General features: G+C 42.2%; 1 protein-coding gene across 16 annotated transcripts in view; it reads left to right on the top strand.

Annotated features, from left to right (window-relative positions):
• Window positions 1-1,518: 1,518 nt before the first annotated feature.
• OSBPL6 (oxysterol binding protein like 6) overlaps window positions 1,519-18,648 on the top strand; it is a 216,125-nt gene continuing 198,995 nt past the window's right edge. For 12 of the 16 annotated variants that reach the window (XM_070798885.1, XM_070798868.1, XM_070798878.1 and 9 more), the window contains exon 1: window positions 1,520-1,665. The gene's annotated coding sequence lies outside the window, so the exon portion shown is untranslated. Of the gene's footprint in view, window positions 1,666-18,648 lie in introns of all 16 variants that reach the window. The other 4 variants (XM_070798889.1, XM_070798876.1, XM_070798890.1 and 1 more) reach the window with 3 other exon arrangements.

Below are 18,648 nucleotides of genomic sequence, written 5' to 3'. Positions count from 1 at the left end.
TGAAAGCATACAAGTGTGCTTAAGGTAAAACATGAGATTTAGGGTGTGATAGTCCCTTTACCCTCCCTAATAGTTCTCTGCTACTAGAGGTTCCCTTAAAATATTTGAGCATTTCTTTAGGTTAACTACTCTGTGTGTGCCCTCTCATCTCCTTCACACTTGTATTTTCTTATATGTGGGATTTACCTTTTTTTTCTCAAGAGAGAGAGAGAGCCGTTTCAGTAGAGTTTCTATCAATAAAATCCAGATGAAAGGGGTGAAAATGTGGTGATGGTCAAGTGAAGGTCAGCACCCCAGTTGTCCCCTTGAGGAGAATTTCTTCATAGGGAAGGAGTTAAGGTGAAACCGACACGTCACAGGGTCCAGCATCTATTATTTTTTGATAGGAGGATATAAGAATGATGTTAGGCTGGAAGTTGCTAAACCAAAAAGTGAGATTGGAGAGTCAAGAGAAATTGTGCGAGAATGAGTATATATGATTATGTTTCATAGCAAAACAAGGTTGTTTTTTTTTTTTTTTATCAGTACAGAGAACGGTGAATTGCCATCAGAATTGCCTCTGAGAGTAGCAATATCTTAAATTTTTAAAGGCATCGCTACCCTCCTTCATCCTGTCTGGAACCCCAGAGAGCCCACAAAGCACTCCAGCGCTGCATCTGTAGTAGCTCCTGTGACAATCCGTGTTCTCGGGATTTTTTTCTCCTGAAGATGGTGATGACAGAAATGTCTTGAGATACTTACGGTATTTCCTCAGTCATCCATCTACAGAAGAAATCACCCCGTCCTTCCTAGCATATTTGCCTTTAGGTTAACCAGCCCTGGCACAGGCTGGGAACGGTTTAAGAGCAGAAGAATGTAAAAGGGTGGGAAGGGTCCTAGTGAGGTGTTTTTTCCGGGCCTGAGAACTTTTTGCTCGCGAGTGTCAGGGACGGCTGGGAGCAGGCAAACGCAGTCCTGTCTGTTTACTGATCACCTGAATGAAGGCCCGAGACGGGGGCTGGGCATCGTCCCCGGGGAGGTGACCGGGCTGCTGTTCTCTTCCGAATCCGCTCTCCCACGGTGTTCGAGCGGCTGCTCTCCGGGCCCCAAGCGCTGGGACCATCTGGGCTAACCCGTGCGAGCCAGGGCTGGTCCACCTCCGCTGGCTGGAGCTAGGGCGAACCGGGTCGTTTCTACGGCGCTCAGGCCCGGGTTTGCCGGGTAAGGGGCTCCACGGCTGTGGTCTCTGGACAGCAGGGGTGTTCCCACCGGGGCCGGCTGGGGGTGAGCCCAGGCAGTGAGACCCCCGCGCGTCCCGAGGCTCGGCGCGCCCAGCCCGCGGCTCTCCCGGAGGCTCAGAGAAGGTGTCCAGCAGGTCCGGCGAGCCAGCGGTTCCACTCCGGCTCCGCCAGCCAGCCAGCGGGAGCCGGGGGCGGGGAGCCGGGAGCGCCGCCCCGCCAGCGCGCCCCGCCCGTGGGAGAGGAGGGGCTGCGGCGCCGCGGACCACTGGAGGCGCAGCGCTGCCGCCGCCGCCGCCGCCGCTGTGGGTGCCGGAGACCGCGGCTCCACGCAGGCGGCGCCCGCGCCTCGGCTCCCCGGCCGGCCCGCGCGCCCGTCCGCCGGGGCCGTCTCCCGCCTCCTGTCGCTGCCACCACACCATCGGCTGCACCGTTGCTCGTCTTCCCGGTAGGTGTCCTAGCTGCGGAGGGGACACCCGGAACCACACTACGGTGCCCGCACCGCGGCCCGGGGGCATTGTGCGCGGCCGGAGGGCCGAGGACCCTCAGGGACGCGCGGCAGGGCAGTCCCGCTTTGGGCCCCCGAGGCGTCGTAGCCTTCCAGGGGTTCCCCTGGCTGGAGAGCGGGAGGTGGCGGTGACAATCCCGCCCCGCGGCCGTGGTGGGAGGGGGCGTCTGGGTCATGGTGCCCGCTCCCCGCCCTCCCCTCCCCCTCGTGGTAGGGAATTCCGGGCGCCCGGCTCTCCCGCCCGCATCCCCCCCGCGCTCCCCGCGCCCCGGCTGCTGGGTTGGAAGCTGGGGCAGGGACAGGGACTGATGTAATTGTCGGCGGAGAACCGAACCCGCGCGCCCGCGCCTGCTCCAGCTAACGCCTACGCCGCACCTTTCTGGGAAGCTGGGGAGCCGAGAGGAGCGGCTGGGAAGTTGTGCATTGGGTTTTATTGTGCGCGTGCACTGCGGACTGCCCTCTCGGGGCACCCCTGCCCACCCGCTGCTGGCTCCCCTGCAGCCTTCTCTGCAGCCTTCGTTCACACCCCCGGCCGGGCCCGAGCCTGCCTTCCCTGGTTCAGACCGGGACAGGGTTTGCATTGCAGTCAAGACGTGCTTCCCCTGCATCCAGCCGGGAGCTGCCCGCAAAACGTGTGGCCGGAGATACTGGGGAGGAAGGGATGGGAGACCTGGGGAGGAAGCCGGGGAGAAGTAATGACACCAGCACATTTTTTAAAAAAAAAAACCTCTGCTGAATACAGATATATCTGCATGACATCTTTCGAGCTGTTTTTGAAAGTTATGGCCAGATACTGATTTTGTAGCAGTTCTGTTATATACCTGAAGGTAGCTTAAACATAGAGACTTAAAGCTGGGGAAAGCATTACATAATGGACGTGAAGCAATTGACACGAAACTAAGTGAACCCACAGGGGTGCCAGATTATTTCTTTCTCCCAGATGTAAAGTCCTAGAGGATTTTTCTCTATACGAATTTCCATTTTTAAATCGCTGGACTAGTTTTAGTAAATTGTGATTTCCCCCCTCCCCATACCAATTTTTTTTCTTGACTGTCTTTTCTTAAATTTAAAAATTGTATGCTAACGGATAGTTGTATTTCACAGAGATGATTAGCAAATATGGTCTCTCTCCAAAAGTAAAAAATTTAATAGGCCATCTTAATATCATTAACTTTATTTTCCTCTTGGTAGTATTTTTCCCCCCTCCCTCCTTCCTTTTTTGGTTTTTTGGAAGCATTTCTACAGTTTTAGGTACTGCGACCTCACAATGTTGATATTCCTATCCAGTGCTACAGCATTGCAGATACAAAGACTAATAATAAATGAAACAGAAGACCTCGCAGTAACTCAGAATGAGCAGAGTTCCCAAGGTCGAAGGGAAGCTGCAGTGTAACTGGGCTATAATCACCTATAGAGAATATGTATGCATAGCCCTCCTTGGGTTATAAGGAAGGCCCTGATAGGTGGACTATTATTCCTATCATTCTTTTACGCGGAATGTCATGTGTTTCCCCCTAAAAATAATGTTTTTTTTTTTCTCCAAGTAGAAACACAGCATTTTGAAATTAAAATCTTTGCTTTTAGAAAGCCTAAAAAATCCAGGGTTTGCCCATATTTTCAGTTTTGATGTTGATAGCTCAATTATACAATCAGTGGATGAATTCCTTTTGGGATATCTTAGTTTCAGATTATGATGATTTATCAGTTGTCCCTTGGCTATAGTAAAATGTGATTCTATTAGACTTTTACTGAATTGCTTAAAATAAGTTTTCTTGTCCTTAGATTGCTTTAACCTTGTGTTAGTTAACTTTATTCCAAGAAGAAAGGTAAAGTCCTTCCAAGATGAAATATTTGTTGTTGAATATCTGTAGCATTGTTGAAGAATTGTATAGAATTATACGTAATTCTATAATTGTAGAATTAGGTTAATGCATAGGTAGATAGAAGTTTGTGGTCCTCTATGGAAGGATAAAGCACGAATTCTCAAAAGAGGATTTTTGTTGTTGTTGTTGTTGTTTAACTGCAGAGCTTAAGTAATAATTATAATACCTTTTTTTAGTTTGTTTTTGATTTTGAGAAAAGGTCTCATATACTATCTGCTGATGTGTGAAACTTTTTTTCCCCACTCAACATTATGTCACTATGATTCGTCTATGTTGTAAGTTCATTGACTTACACTGCGGTACAATATTCCATCATGTATCTGTAACAAAATGTTTCCCTGCTCTCCTACCAATAACCCTTTTCTTTTTTCATTTTTAAGAAGATTGCAGAATGCTGCTTTTCTCATTCATATTTCCTGGGGTACACGGGCAGGTGTTCCCTTGGGTGAATACCAAGGTATAGAATTGTTGATTGTGTAGGATATGTGAATATTCAACTTATAGAAATTGCCAAATTATTTTCCAAAATTGTACTAACTTACAGAAGCCAGGGAAACAAGCAAACACAAATAATCAAATACAAACAAGCATACGTGTATGTGTGTGTTAAATTGCTTTCCCTTGGCATAGTGATTTGGAGAACATCTTGCTGGTAGTTCCAAAAGCAGTTGAATGACAATGTGGCAACATCTTTAAGACAGAAAGAGAGAAGAAAGAAAGACCTCCCAAGAAAAAAACCTTGTTGTTTACCACTAAAGTCAGAAGTTATCAAAAAAGAAGCTCATAAGAGAATAAAGGACTATAAACCTTTATTATTCAGGGATGATTATCCACATCCCCTGCTTCAGCTATACATTCCTTACATCCCCTGAATAGATATATTCAATGATTTGAAATTCAGAGTGAACTTAGTAGCTTTGATAAAGAATATGAACTAAAGTTAATTTTAGGGATAACTGACATATGTTTTCTGATACTGACATGTCAGTTACTGAACTTGGTGGTCTGCCCTTCTAGTGTTGTTCTGAGTCTCCATGAACTTTGGAAGTAGTTCTGTATCCATTCCTGGGCTTCCCAGCTGGTACTAGTGGTAAAGAACCTGTCTGCCAGTGTAGGGAACCCAAGAGATGCGGGTTCAGTTCCTGGGTAGGGAAGATCTCCAGGAGGAGGGCATGGCAACCTACTCCAGTATTCTTGCCTGGAGAATCCCTTGGACAGAGGAGCCTGGCAGACTGTGGTTCATAGGTTCACAAAGAGCTGGATATGACTGAAGCTACTTAGCACACACGCACACTATGTCCATCCATTTGATTACCAAACCCTTGGCTGGTCACTCCTGTGGGTCTCATGTGGCAGTGATATTGCATGTTCTTCTTTGTTCAGCCTGCGTTTACTGAACACCTAGTATGTGCCAGATGCCTTGTTAGATGCTGGGTCAAAAACATGCCTGCCCTTAAGAATCTACTCAAAACAGCATCTACCAAAAACAAATCACTGTTGAATATGTATGCATGTGTGTGGGGTGGATCTGGCTTTGGTTTTAGAATTTGCATGAAGTGTCTATTTTTTCTTTTGTTCCCTAAACTTTTTCCAGATTTATGTAACAGAAGCTGTAAAAGGACTTATTCATGGTTAAGTCCTATTGTCATGAAGACACATGTTGTCAAGTAGGAGAAAGACAGAGATCAGGGAAGGGATAGTTGGATGGTTGAGTTCAGATTTGCTGGGAATGGAACATGACAGTGTTGAATTGATTTTTAAAGAGAAAAATAGAAAATAGACAAAGATGAATGGTTATTAAGAGGTCCAACTTGGTTATTACAGGAATCTCAAGAGCATATTAAATCTTGATGGTTTCAAGACGAAGTTCCTGGTGGATTATGTGAAATGTTTTCTTATAAGTGGGTATTCACTTACATTGTGTTTGTATAAATGTAGTTTTTCTTAAAATATAGTATAAAACAAATGCTAAATATCTGTAAAAGGATAATGTTAATAGAGTGATGAATTACGAGAAGCAGAAATGTCTGAAGACTCTTTCTTGCAGTGGTTTTGCAGATTACTTGAAAATAAAAACTACTCCAGGTGAGAGAATTCCAATGGATAGGGCCAATGTCTCAGAAAATCTATATAGTAAGTTGACAAACAGAGCTACTCCAAGGAGGCCACTCCAAGGCCACTATAGTCTTGGATAGTTTGATATCCAAGACTATCTAAGGGATAACTAGGCTAGAGAGAACATTAAGTATGTTATTTAACCTGTAAAATAAGCTTAAGTAAATTAAAAAATAAGCTTAAGTACATAAAAATAATTTTAAATAGGTAAAAATAATTAAGTAAAATATTGGCAGATTATTATTTAATATAATATTTAATATCACCAGGATTATGAGACTGAGTACAAAGAATTCATGATTAATATACAAAAGTTATCTTCTCCTTTAGAGATGATGGATTGTATATTTTTCTATTCAATAAAACCTAGAGGTCAATTCATAAAATATATGAAGAAGGTACCCAGACACTGAAAATACTTATATTTCCTTGATGTGCTGATTCTTGAATGACGTTTATATTAGATAAGGTGTTAGAAGGCTTCCCTGTTGACTCAGATGGTAAAAATTTGCCTGCAATGCCGGAGACCTGGGTTCGATCCCTGGGTCAGGAAGATTCCCTGGAGAAGGAAATGGCAACCCACTCCAGTATTCTTGCCTGGGAAATCCCATGGACAGAGGAGCCTCACGGGCTACGGTCCATAGGGTTGCAAAGAGTCAGACACGATTGAGCAACACACACACACACACACACACCGTGTTAGAGGTGTTCAGTTCAGTCCAGTTGCTCAGTCGTGTCCGACTCTTTGCGACCGCATGGACTGCAACACGCCAAGCCTCCCTGCTGCTGCTGCTGCTGCTAAGTCGCTTCAGTTGTGTCCGACTCTGTGCGACCCCATAGACGGCAACCCACCAGGCTCTGCCGTCCCTGGGATTCTCCAGGCAAGAACACTGGAGTGGGCTGCCATTTCCTTCTCCAATGCATGAAAGTGAAAAGTAAAAGTGAAGTCGCTCAGTCGTGCCCGACTCTTAGCGACCCCATGGACTGCAGCCTACCAGACTCCTCCATCCATGGGATTTTCCAGGCAAGAGTATTGGAGTGGGGTGCCATTGCCTTCTCGGTCCTTCACCAACTCCCGGAGTTTACTCAAACTCATGTCCATTGAGTCGGTAATGCCATCCAACCATCTCATCCTCTGTCGTCCCCTTCTCCCACCCTCAATCTTTCCCAGCGTCAGGGTCTTCTCAAATGAGTCAGCTCTTCGCATCAGGTGGCCAAAGTATTAGAGTTTCAGCTTCAACATCAGTTCTTCCAATGAATATTCAGGACTGATTTCTTTAGGATGGACTGGTTGGATCTCCTTGCAGTTCAAGGGACTCTCAAGAGTCTTCACCAACACCACAGTTCAAAAGCATCAATTCTTCAGTGCTTAGCTTTCTTTATAGTCCAACTCTCACATCCATACATGACCACTGGAAAAACCATAGCCTTGACTAGATGGACCTTTGTTGGCAAAGTAATGTCTCTGCTTTTGAATATGCTGTCTAGATTGGTCATAACTTTCCCTCTGAGGAGTAAGCGTCTTTTAATTTCATGGCTGCAGTCACCGTCTGCAGTGATTTTGGAGCCCTCCAAAATAAAGTCTGCCGCTGTTTCCCCATTTATTTGCCATGAAGAGAGAAGGGCTTAAAAAAAATCTTTTATTCCAATTCCAACCTCTCCCATTTTACAAGTGGAAAAACTGAGGCCCTGAGACTTGCCCAGTGAGGTGCCAGCTCCTTTAGAAGATAGTGTGCCAAATAATTTACTTCTGTTGGTGGTAACAGGAACCCTAAATTATGGGTAGGTGAATAACAAGATGAATCAATAGCAACATCTTCAGTGGGTTTTAAGCTTGCTTTCTGTCATTTTCTTTGAGTGGTTGGTATAGGAAGTGAAATTGAACATTTATTCTGAAGTTTTTCTTAGATTTTTAGAGAAAAGTCTTCATTTTTGAGGGTGTGATGAGGGATTAAATAAATATCATTATTTAAAATTTTTTGATGTTTGCTATTTTGATACCCGTAGCTTTGCCTTTTAACTCAATGGATGGGAAAGGATAGGGGAAATTAAATTACCTTGTGCTTCTCTCTTTTTCTTTGTCATTCTTTTTTTTTTTTTTTAGTGTCTCAAAAATCAGTAAAACTTTATTCGATTCCATTCTTTCGCCATTAACAGAAAACTGGAGAAAGCAAAATGTTATGTGTTTACAAAGATAAATGGCCTCTTTACCCAGAGAAGATCAAAACCTCAAACGACAACGGGGAAGATAAAACACCCTCCCCCACATCCTCTGAGCTGACCCATGTCATCTTAGACAAAGCCTTCAGTCCACTGGCCAGGGACCTTGTATATGGCCAATTCAAGACGAGGGCCAAGAAATCAGACCAATCCGTTCCCGTGATAAAAAGTCGAACAGAAGCTACACCAAGGGTCAAGTGCCTGTTTTTACAGGACACAGGAACCAGGCGGCTACTTATAAAAAAAACAAGATTCATTTCAGGCACAACTTTTTTATTATTTTTTCTTTTGTTTTGTTTTGAAATCAGTAAAAGAAACTGTCATTCTTTCCATAAGCTAATATGAGACAAAATTGAAGTGTAGAGGGAGTCGTCAGGAACAGGACATCAGCTGTTACTTTTTTACCTTGTATCTTATTGAGGCAATTCTTACTATAACTCTTGAGACAGACCTGTCCACCTTTTGAAAAGCGTGGAAGTAGAAGGGAGAACAACAGCAGTATATTTTTAGAATCTTTTTTTTTCAAAAGTCAAATCTAAAATAAACGTGGCCTCAATTTCCAGCAATAGCTTTATTTCACAGCTCCTAAACCAGTGCTTGAGTTTTATCATAAGTTTAAAGTTACCTTGGTATATTTTTATACATAATACAGTGTTGCTACCAGTAACATACTACTAAAGTTTAAAGAATAAAGTATCTAAAGGAACATTGCAATTAAAACATTTTTGTTACATGTCATCTCTGGAGATAAAGAGGAAAGTCTGATTTATTTGAAATTAAGGTAACATTTTTGCTTTTTGTTTGTCTCTAGCAGCTAGACAAGCTTTTGCATATTCACACCCCATCAGGCAACAATCTGAACAGTTTTTGTGGTATAATTTCCCTAAAATAGAAAAAGTAGTGCAGTTTGAATGGCATGTTGATTATGAAAGCCATTAATGAAATTCTTTTTGATCTCAATAAACTTCAAATTGAGCAAGAACTATAAAAAGAGTGTGATCTCCAAGGTAGGTCAAGCAAATGTAGGAAACTTTAGGAAGAAAGCGGGGAAAAGAAGAGTTCAAATTCTATAGAAACTCAGTAAAATGGAACAGGAAGGTCATGGAAGGAAGTAGATGGATATATTATATCCCAGCTTGTCTTCCAGTTTTATTTCAAAAAATGCCAACAGAAGAAATAAACATGTAAATCTAAAGAGATGGTCTGTAGATGATGGGCTTCCCTGATGGCTCAGTTGGTAGAGAATCTGCCTGCAATGCGGGAGACCTCGGTTCAATCCCTGGGTTGGGAAGATCCCCTGAAGAAGGGAAAGGCTACCCACTCCAGTATTCTGGTTGGGAAGATCTCCTGGAGAAGGGAAAGGTACCCACTCCAGTATTCTGGCCCGGAGAATTCCATGGACTATATAGTCTATGGGGTCGCAAAGAGTCAGATACAACTGAGCAACTTTCACTTCACTTCACTTCATTGTAGAAGATGTCTATTTCTACACTTAAAAAAAAGTTTTTTAACACCTTAAAGAAAAAAAAGAAGGCATAAGATGGAAATTGATAAATTAATTTCATTTAAGAAAAGGTAGTATGTATAAGGGAGAAGGCAATGGCACCCCACTCTAGTACTCTTGCCTGGAAAATCCCATGGACGGAGGAGCCTGGTAGGCTGCAGTCCATGGGATCGCTAAGAGTTGGACACGACTGAGCGACTTGACTTTCACTTTTCCCTTCCATGCATCAGAGAAGGAAATGGCAACCCACTCCAGTGTCCTTGCCTGGAGAATGGGACAGAGGAGCCTGGTAGGAGGCTGTCTATGGGGTTGCACAGAGTCAGACAGGACTGAAGTGACTTAGCAGCAGCAGCAGCAGTATGTATGTGTAAGAGGAAAGAGAAAACATCATCACACCAGGAATAAACTATTTTTGATGTGTCATAGACTAGGGTTTACTTCTTAATATCCAAAGAGCTCCTATGTATCAATGAGAAAAATGACTGTTAATCTACTAGAAAAGGCGCAAAGGAAATGAAGAAACAGTTCACAGAAAAGGAATTACTAGTGGCACTTAAAAATATATAATTATGCTCAACTCATAAAGAAATGCAATTTGAAACTATTTAACCTGTTAAATTGGCAAAGATCTTAATGTTTGTTAATTCCTTGGGGTGGCAGGGCTTCACAGAAACTGATGGGCACATACATTGTTCAGTTCAGTTCAGTTCAGTCCCTCAGTCGTGTCCAACTCTTTGCGACCCCATGAATCGCAGCACGCCAGGCCTCCCTGTCCATCACCAACTCCCGGAGTTCACTCAGACTCACGTCCATCGAGTCAGTGATGCCATCCAGCCATCTCATCCTCTGGTGTCCCCTTCTCCTCCTGCCCCCAATCCCTCCCAGATCAGGGTCTTTTCCAATGAGTCAACTCTTCACATGAGGTAGCCAAAGTTCTGGAGTTTCAGCTTTAGCATCATTCCTTCCAAAGAAATCCCAGGTTAGTAGGGGTACAAAATGGCACAGCATCTGTGGATAGCAATTTGGCAATATTGCCAAAATTAAGAAGCCACCTGTCTTCTCATCCCAGGAAATCTAAGAAGTTTTGCTACAGATGTATTTGTACATTGCAAAATGAATTTCACCAAGACATCCACTGTGGCATTGTCTATAACAACAAAGATTTAGAGAGCAGGAGATCCATCAATATGAGATTGGTTAAATAGGGAGCAGAAAGAAGACTAGGTAGCTGTGATAAAGCTGATGTGGAATGATCTATATTTGTGGAGTGGTTCTGTATTTGCTGACGTGGAATGATCTCTAAGATGTAAGAAGGGAACAAATCTAGGTGCAGAGCAGTTTGTGGTCATTGATGTTAAATATGTGCTTATGTTTGTGACTCTGGAGACTATCTCTTGAAGGTGACACAATGAACTAGTAACAGTGATTAGCTCCGAGGAAGAGAACTGGGTTTTTGGGGTGGGAATGAGAAGGACACTTATTTAGCATACTGTTTAAGTATACCTCCACTACTATTTGAACTCTTAAATATCTGAACATATTATGTATTCAAGCCGAGATAGTTTTTAAATTTCTTGAGGATCCCTTGTGTTGATCGAGAATGTTGAGTAGTTGTAACCAATAGCGTTCCTTTGCAACGTTGGGTCCTGTTCTGTGTTGATAGAGGAACATGATATAGTTGTCATAAAGACTCACCCTCACTGCCACCCTGACAGGCTAAAGTTCAAAGAGGAGAGAAACTGGCAGCGGTTGCCCTTGGGGACAGAGTTGGCACGACCTTGGTTCTCTGCAGTTGCCCTGCCCTTGCCACTGTGCCCCAGCTAACAGGTCTTCCTGGAAAGGAGACTCAAGGGAGTTGGTTAGGATCAGGGTGCAGATGAGAGTTCAGGGGGAACAGACATCAAAGAAGGTGGTGGCAGAAGCCTGAGGCTGGTAGAACACAGAAAGAGAGATGGTAGTCATGGCAGCCTAACTTCATAAGATGCAGCTGACATGATAAAGTGGAGAGAAAGTCATTTTATAGGCCACAGGCTTGAGGTCCTCTGCTACCCTTGAGGTTTGGTATGGTGTCCAGGAATGTGCATTTTTTAAAAGTGCCCATTCTGGGAATCACTGTCTCTTCCACCTTCCTTGTTTTATAGCTAAGATGATTCCCTTCATCCCTTGAAAAAACCATTTCATGGAATATTTTTCTAATGACTTCTGAAACCATTTATGATATTCTACTCTTAAACTCATGCATTCATAGGGTGATGGTTTCATCTTGTCTTTACCCCCCTAATGCCCACAAAGGGTATCTAATACTAAGTTATAGAATAGTAAGAAGGAGAAAGCTAAGGAAACAGTTGAATGGTTAGTGGGTCATAACTTTGGGAAGAGTAATTATGTGCTGATATGGCTTTTAAAAGCAGTAATGTGAATAACTATGAGTTATACTAAAGAAAAGGAAAAACTTGGTAACTACCAGAGGTATTGTACTGCAAAATAATTTTCCTTAAAAGAAATAAAAATAGTTTTAATTATCATCATTAATACATATTTATGCGAAGTTAATAGACATAGCCTTCATTTGGAATTGGTCATTTTAAATCAGGAATGACACTCACCAAATATACAGTGGGGAAATGTTACATCAGTCTCTTTCTTTTAACCTTTAGAAGTTAGAATTAAATAAGTGAAAGTGAAGTCACTCAGTCATGTCTGATTCTTAGTGACCCCATGGACTGCAGCCCACCAGGCACCTCCGTCCATGGGATTTTCCAGGCAAGAGTACTGGAGTGGGTTGCCATCCCTTTCTCCGAGAATTAAATATGTATCCTGATAAATGAATCAACTAAATACATGCATTACTTTTCTCTTTGGAAGTTCTGATAGTTTAGTATCTATGGTCTTTTTCAAGTTTGTTTAGAAACTAGGAGGAATAGGCAGCAGCCTTGTAGTGGTGTACCATGAGAAGAGTTGGGTGTCAGAGTGGGGTGATTTGAAGAGCAGAGAATGATAGAGGTAAGTGGAGAGAGGTCAGAGAAACTCTTTATCCCAGAAGAGGAGGCACTGGCCAGCTCTTTGGGGCATGTGTGTCAGTATCTAGAAGATTCCTTACATAACTTTCCTTGGCTTTTGAAATTTCAGGATGCATTTGATCCTTAACCTGTGTATCTAATGTGTCTGGTTCCCAGTGGGAGTTTAGGAGCAGGTTTAGTTTGACATGAATGAACGTTTACATTTCTATAAGAGACTCAGTAGCATATGTTAAATAAAACACACGTAAACATGGTATTGTGCTTCTTCTTGCCAGACGTTCAACTTTTTCTTCCCCCCTTTACTGTATCGCTCTTTGAAAATGGCCTGCTATCTTCTGGTGATTTTTATCAGAGTACCCACTTTGGAGAAGCAGTATCGTTTGACAGGAAGAGCCCTGGAGGAGGTATTAATATCATGGATACCCAAGTTCTGTTCCCAGCTTCTCTGCTTGTTAAGCATCTGACCCTGGGCCAGTAACACCTGGGAGCTTCATCTGATAAATGACAGCAAAACAGTGGTTATTGGAGTGACCGTATTTCCAATTAGTACATGAAAACACTTGGAGAACTATTAAGTCTTATGAAGACAGAAAGTACAGGTATTAATCATGCCTTAATTTCCCATTTGCCTAAAATCCAAATAGCCAGAAGACCAAAATAACTACAGTTTTTCCCTAGACTTGTCCAGTGATAACTGATTTAATGCCAACCTTCCCTGTGTCCCTGTAAATTCAGAGGTGACTTGGAGATCAAATACCAGCTGCAGTTATATTCAGCAGGTTTTTTTTTTTTTTAACTGATTCTTTGAAAATTAGTTGATTATATGTGGAAAGTCAAAGTAGAAAAATCCCAATTTCTGACCAGTCCGAGGTAAAGCAGTCATCAGTCACAAGGTAAGCCCACCTCTGGCTCCTTGCCAGGGTGCAGCTCTGCCCCTTCCCAACAGAGGCCTTTTGTTCCCTCGCAGCCTCCGTCGTGCAGCCATTTTGCCTGGGATGCTCTCTTCCCTTTTTGAACCCCGCATGGCAGTCAGAGTTCCTTGCAGCCCAGCGGCTTATCCTTCTCTCCCAGGTTCACTGTGCGACTGCATTTGGTTGCCTTCTTGTAAGATTTGCTTTCCCAAGTTAGAAGGGCACCCCTTTTTTAGGGCCAGAGCTCTTTCTCATTCCTTTCTGTCTTCAGAGCCCCTTAGGTGTCCACTCTGTGGTTGCTTCGCACTTCCCTGCTTCGCAACTCTGTGTTTTTCTAACATTATCAAGGAAAGAAGCGTTTCCAAAAAGTGACACCCCTGTTAATTATGAACTCTTCTAATTTGAAGCCTCATTTCTTTTTTAAGAATAGAAATCTCTCTAGAATGTTTTCTATACTTCACATTAAAAAAATTGCACATGGAGACCCCCCCCCCCCCCCCCAACAACCAACAACAGAGTCCAATAAAATGACAGTAGTAACTCTGGACTGAGTGTATGTTTAAAAATTTTTTTGTTTTTGTTTTGGCTGTGCTGGGTCTTCGATGCTGCGAAGGCTTTTCTGTAGCTGTGGGGTGCAGGCTTCACGTTGCAGTGGCTTCTCTTGTTGAATAACAGGGCTCTAGGAAAGAGGGCTCAAGTAGTTGTGTGCATGGGCTTAGTTGGCTCAGGGACGTGTGGAGTCTTCCTGGACCAGAGATTGAACCTGCATGTCCTGCACTGGCAGGCAGATTCTTAACCACTGGCCCACCAGGGAAGTCCTCCCTACACGTGTACGTTCTTGTTCTCCTCTTTAATACAGAAGACTTTGGCTGTGGGGCTGCATGAATTGCTCCTTTACCAAATAACCCTAGAAATCTTCTTCTTCTTTGACTTTTAACTGACTGCCTCTACTCCTCCCCAGATCTTTGTTTTCTCCTTCCATTAAGAGTCAGCTTTCTGATACCTGTGTGTGCTGCCCTTCCAGGAGGTGAGTCTATCTTCTGACATATGGGAAATACTGAAGTAATTGTTTTTTTTCCAGCCACATCTTTGAAGTAGTAAGTAGGGAATGTTTTTTACCCCTTATTTTTCCGAAGTTGTTTTTCTTTAGCTCAGGGGTTCATTTTACAGATAGAGCAAAATAGTTAAGATGGCATGAAGTCTAGTTAGTGTTGGTTAGATCTGGATATTAGACTTTGTTTACAGTTGCTGTGAATATTGGCAATGAGTTATCATTCTCACCTTCTCTAATCTTAACAGGATGGTTAATTTATTTGACAAAATATTTGTGCTTAGAAATCAGAAAAGGTCCCTGCCATCCTAGAACTGACATGATAATACACACAGTCAGTAAAAGTACATTGCTGTTTTAAATGGCATTAAGAACTATAAGGACAGGAATCACAATAAACTGTGGAAAATTCTGAAAGAGATGGGAATACCAGACCACCTGATCTGCCTCTTGAGAAATTTGTATGCAGGTCAGGAAAAAAGTTAGAACTGGACATGGAGCAACAGACTGGTTCCAAATAGGAAAAGGAGTACGTCAAGGCTGTATGTTGTCACCCTGCTTATTTAACTTACATGCAGAGTATATCATGAGAAATGCTGGACTGGAAGAAGCAAAAGCTGGAATCAAGATTGCCGGGAGAAATATTAATAACCTCAGATATGGAGATGACACCACCCTTATGGCAGAAATTGAAGAGGAACTAAAAAGCCTCTTGATGAAAGTGAAAGAGGAGAGTGAAAACGTTGGCTTAAATCTCAACATTCAGAAAACGAAGATCATGGCATCCAGTCTCATCACTTCATGGGAAATAGATGGGGAAACAGTGTCAGACTTTATTTTTTGCGGCTCCAAAATCACTGCAGATGGTGACTGCAGCCGTGAAATTAAAAGACGCTTACTCCTTGGAAGGAAAGTTATGACCAACCTATATAGCATATTCAAAAGCAGAGACATTACTTGGCCAACAAAGGTCCGTCTAGTCAAGGCTATGGTTTTTCCTGTGGTCGTGTATGGATGTGAGAGTTGGACTGTGAAGAAGGCTGAGCACCAAAGAATTGATGCTTTTGAACTGTGGTGTTGGAGAAGACTTTTGAGAGTCCCTTGGACTGCAAGGAGATCCAACCAGTCCATTGTGAAGGAGATTAGCCCTGGGGTTTCTTTGGAAGGAATGATGCTAAAGCTGAAACTCCAGTACTTTGGCCACCTCATGTGAAGAGTTGACTCATTGGAAAAGACTCTAATGCTGGGAGGGATTAGGGGCAGGAGGAGAAGGGGATGACAGAGGATGAGATGGCTGGATGGCATCACTGACTCGATGGACATGAGTCTGGGTGAACTCCGGGAGTTGGTGATGGACAGGGGTCCTGGCGTGCTGCGATTCATGGGGTTGCAAAGAGTCGGACATGACTGAGCGACTGAACTGAACTGAATGGGGCAAGAGCATTTGGTGGTGATGGTGGTGGTGGTGGGTGTATTAGTTTCCTAGGACTGCCATAACAAAGTACCATTAATTGGCTGCTTTAAAACAATAGAGGTACTTTTTCTCAGTGCTGGAGGCTTAAAGTCCAGAATCAAGATGGCTCCTTCCTTGCCTCTTCCACCTTCTGGCAGCCCCAGGCACTCCTTGGTTTGTGTTAGTAAGCATTCCTTGCTTACTAAGTATAACCAGTCTCTGCGTCCTTCATTACATGGCTTTCTTTGTGTCTCTGTCTGTCTCTCCTTTATATAAGGACACCAGTCATAATTGATTAGGAGTCACCCCTACACTGGTAAGACCTCATCTCAATTAACTACTTTTCTACAACCCTTTTAACAATTAAGGTCATGTTCTTAGGTGTTGGGGGGTTAGGACTTCAGTGTAATTCTTTTGGGGAGACGATTCAGCCCTAAAGAGTGGCATCCTTGGGTGGACTGACCAAGCAAAGCCTTGCTAGGTGGTAACATTTGAGCTAAGCCTGAATGATGGGAAGGGTCAGACTGTGGGAAAGGCTAGGGCAGATCCTTTCCTAGTAGAGGGAACGGCGAGTGCAAGGACCTGGAGAGTGAGCCTGTTGGAGTGGAAGGTATGTACATTAGGTTTTATACTCCTAAAGGAGCAAAAAAACGTCTGGTTTGGGGCGGTTACTTTTAAGACAAAGGAATTTTGCTTTTGAGCACTTTTGGATATTTTTACTTTTGGTCAGGCAAAGACTGAAACAGTTTTTCTTAAAAAAAAATTAACTGCTGAGAAATCAGGCCTTCCAGCAGTAGCTAATCACATATTAAGAATTTTGTTGATTAGAAGTTCACTTTGCATTTTAATAGTATAATTCTCCATTACAATATTTGAGTTTATTAACCTAAAAGCTTTAAGTATTGCAACATCTGAGAATTAAGCAGACTTTGTGATAGTGGAGATTATTTTCTAGTGGTAGGAAATTAATTAAGGCTAAAGATTCTCTAAAAACCTGACATCATAAATTAAATTGTCATTTTCAGCAAGATTGTAACATTATTGTGGTTGTCCTATGTGCCACCTATGCTAAGTAGCATTAGTGTGATTTTTGGTACATATTTATGAAAATTCTTAGTTTTTGTTGAACTTAAAAATAGATACAGAATCTAGAAAAATCTATATGGAAATGTAAATTTCCCAAGACACTCAAGAAAATTCCACATGGGTTGATAATACCGTTAAGCATTCAAAAGTAGGATAAAGTAACTTAAAATATTGTAATATTTAATGCAGAGTTGACATTATGAAGTGTGTATCAGTACATTGTATATGTGTACTTTTAGCCAAAACTGGGGCTTCCTTGGTGGCTCAGATAGTAAAGAATCCGCCTGCAAAGCAGGAGACCTGGGTTCAATCCCTAGGTCAGGAAGATCCCCTGGAGAAGGGAATGGCAACCCCCTCCAGTATTCTTGCCTGGAAAATCCCTGGAACAGAGGAGCCTGGTGGGATGCAATCCATGGGGTTGCAAAGAGTCAGACATGACTGAGCAACTAAAGACTCTTCACTTGGTGTAGTTAATACAGATGTATTTGTTTATATTACAGGAAAAATATATTACTTATGGATAACAAGTTTCTATAAAAAGTTCTAAATGAGTTTTAAAATGCTTATGTAAAATTAGATTTTTATGGTGAATGACTATTTAGATAAAGTTCAGGATTACAAGTCTAGACTGGAGTGAAGACAACCTGGGTTTAAATCCCGACTTTGTTTTGTGCAGCTGTGTAACTTTGAATAAATCATGCAATTTTGAATAAGTCATTTAACCCTTCTCTGCCCTAGTTAACTCACTTGTAGAAGGAGAAATTTAAAAATAATACCTAACTCAAAGCATTATTGAGAGGGTACAATTAATGCATATACATTTCCTAAAAAGGGCACATATAAGTGCTGTGTAAGTGGTAGCTGTTATTATTTTTAGCATGTTAATTGAAAATTAGATATATTAATATTCATTAATTAGAAAACTCATTGTATAAAATGTAAATACAATCAGTGTCTCTTATGCCTTCTTAGACATCAAAAGTTAATTTGAGAGAGAGAAGAAAATTGTCAACAGAATTTTCAAGGCTCTGTTAAAATGTTAATAATGTTAAAAGTATTTTATATGCTTACTCATTTAGTTACTTATAGCAATGACTATGTTCAAGAGACTTTGTTAGGTCTTAAGGGAGAAGGAAAGATGATTAAGCTGTTGATCCTACTTTCAAGAACCTGCCTATCCAATGGGGGAGATAAGACATAATTTAGTGTAACATGAAATGTAATGAGTTAAGTGTCATGCTGAGAATGTGATTTCGTACTATGAGTATCTCTGGAGGCTGGGAAGCATCTGAGGAGGTATTATGGATAAGAGGAGCATGGACAAAAATGTGGGAATGATGACATCATTAAGGGATGGGAAGAACAGGAGAAATCTGAGGTAGAGAAGGAATAGTTTGATAAGTAGGCAGAAGACCAAGACTCATGTCCCTAAGTCAAGAGAGGAAAGAATTTCTAGGAAGAGAAATGGGCTGTCACAAATACTATAGAAAATGTATTTAAGGAGAATGAAAATTGAAGAAAAATCATGAAAAACATTCCCTCCTCATCTTCCTTGGGGCCAGAGAGACTTTGTTGGGGATTCATTGGCTTTTCTTGACAAAATAGCATGAAATAGCAGAATTTCTAGGACATGACATATAACTGAAAAAACATCACATCAGTTAAGGTACAGTTTGTTTG

The sequence above is a fragment of the Bos indicus genome, chromosome 2, assembly GCF_029378745.1.
Source record: "Bos indicus isolate NIAB-ARS_2022 breed Sahiwal x Tharparkar chromosome 2, NIAB-ARS_B.indTharparkar_mat_pri_1.0, whole genome shotgun sequence".
NCBI lineage: Eukaryota > Metazoa > Chordata > Mammalia > Artiodactyla > Bovidae > Bos > Bos indicus.
This window is presented reverse-complemented; position numbering and strand designations above follow the sequence as displayed.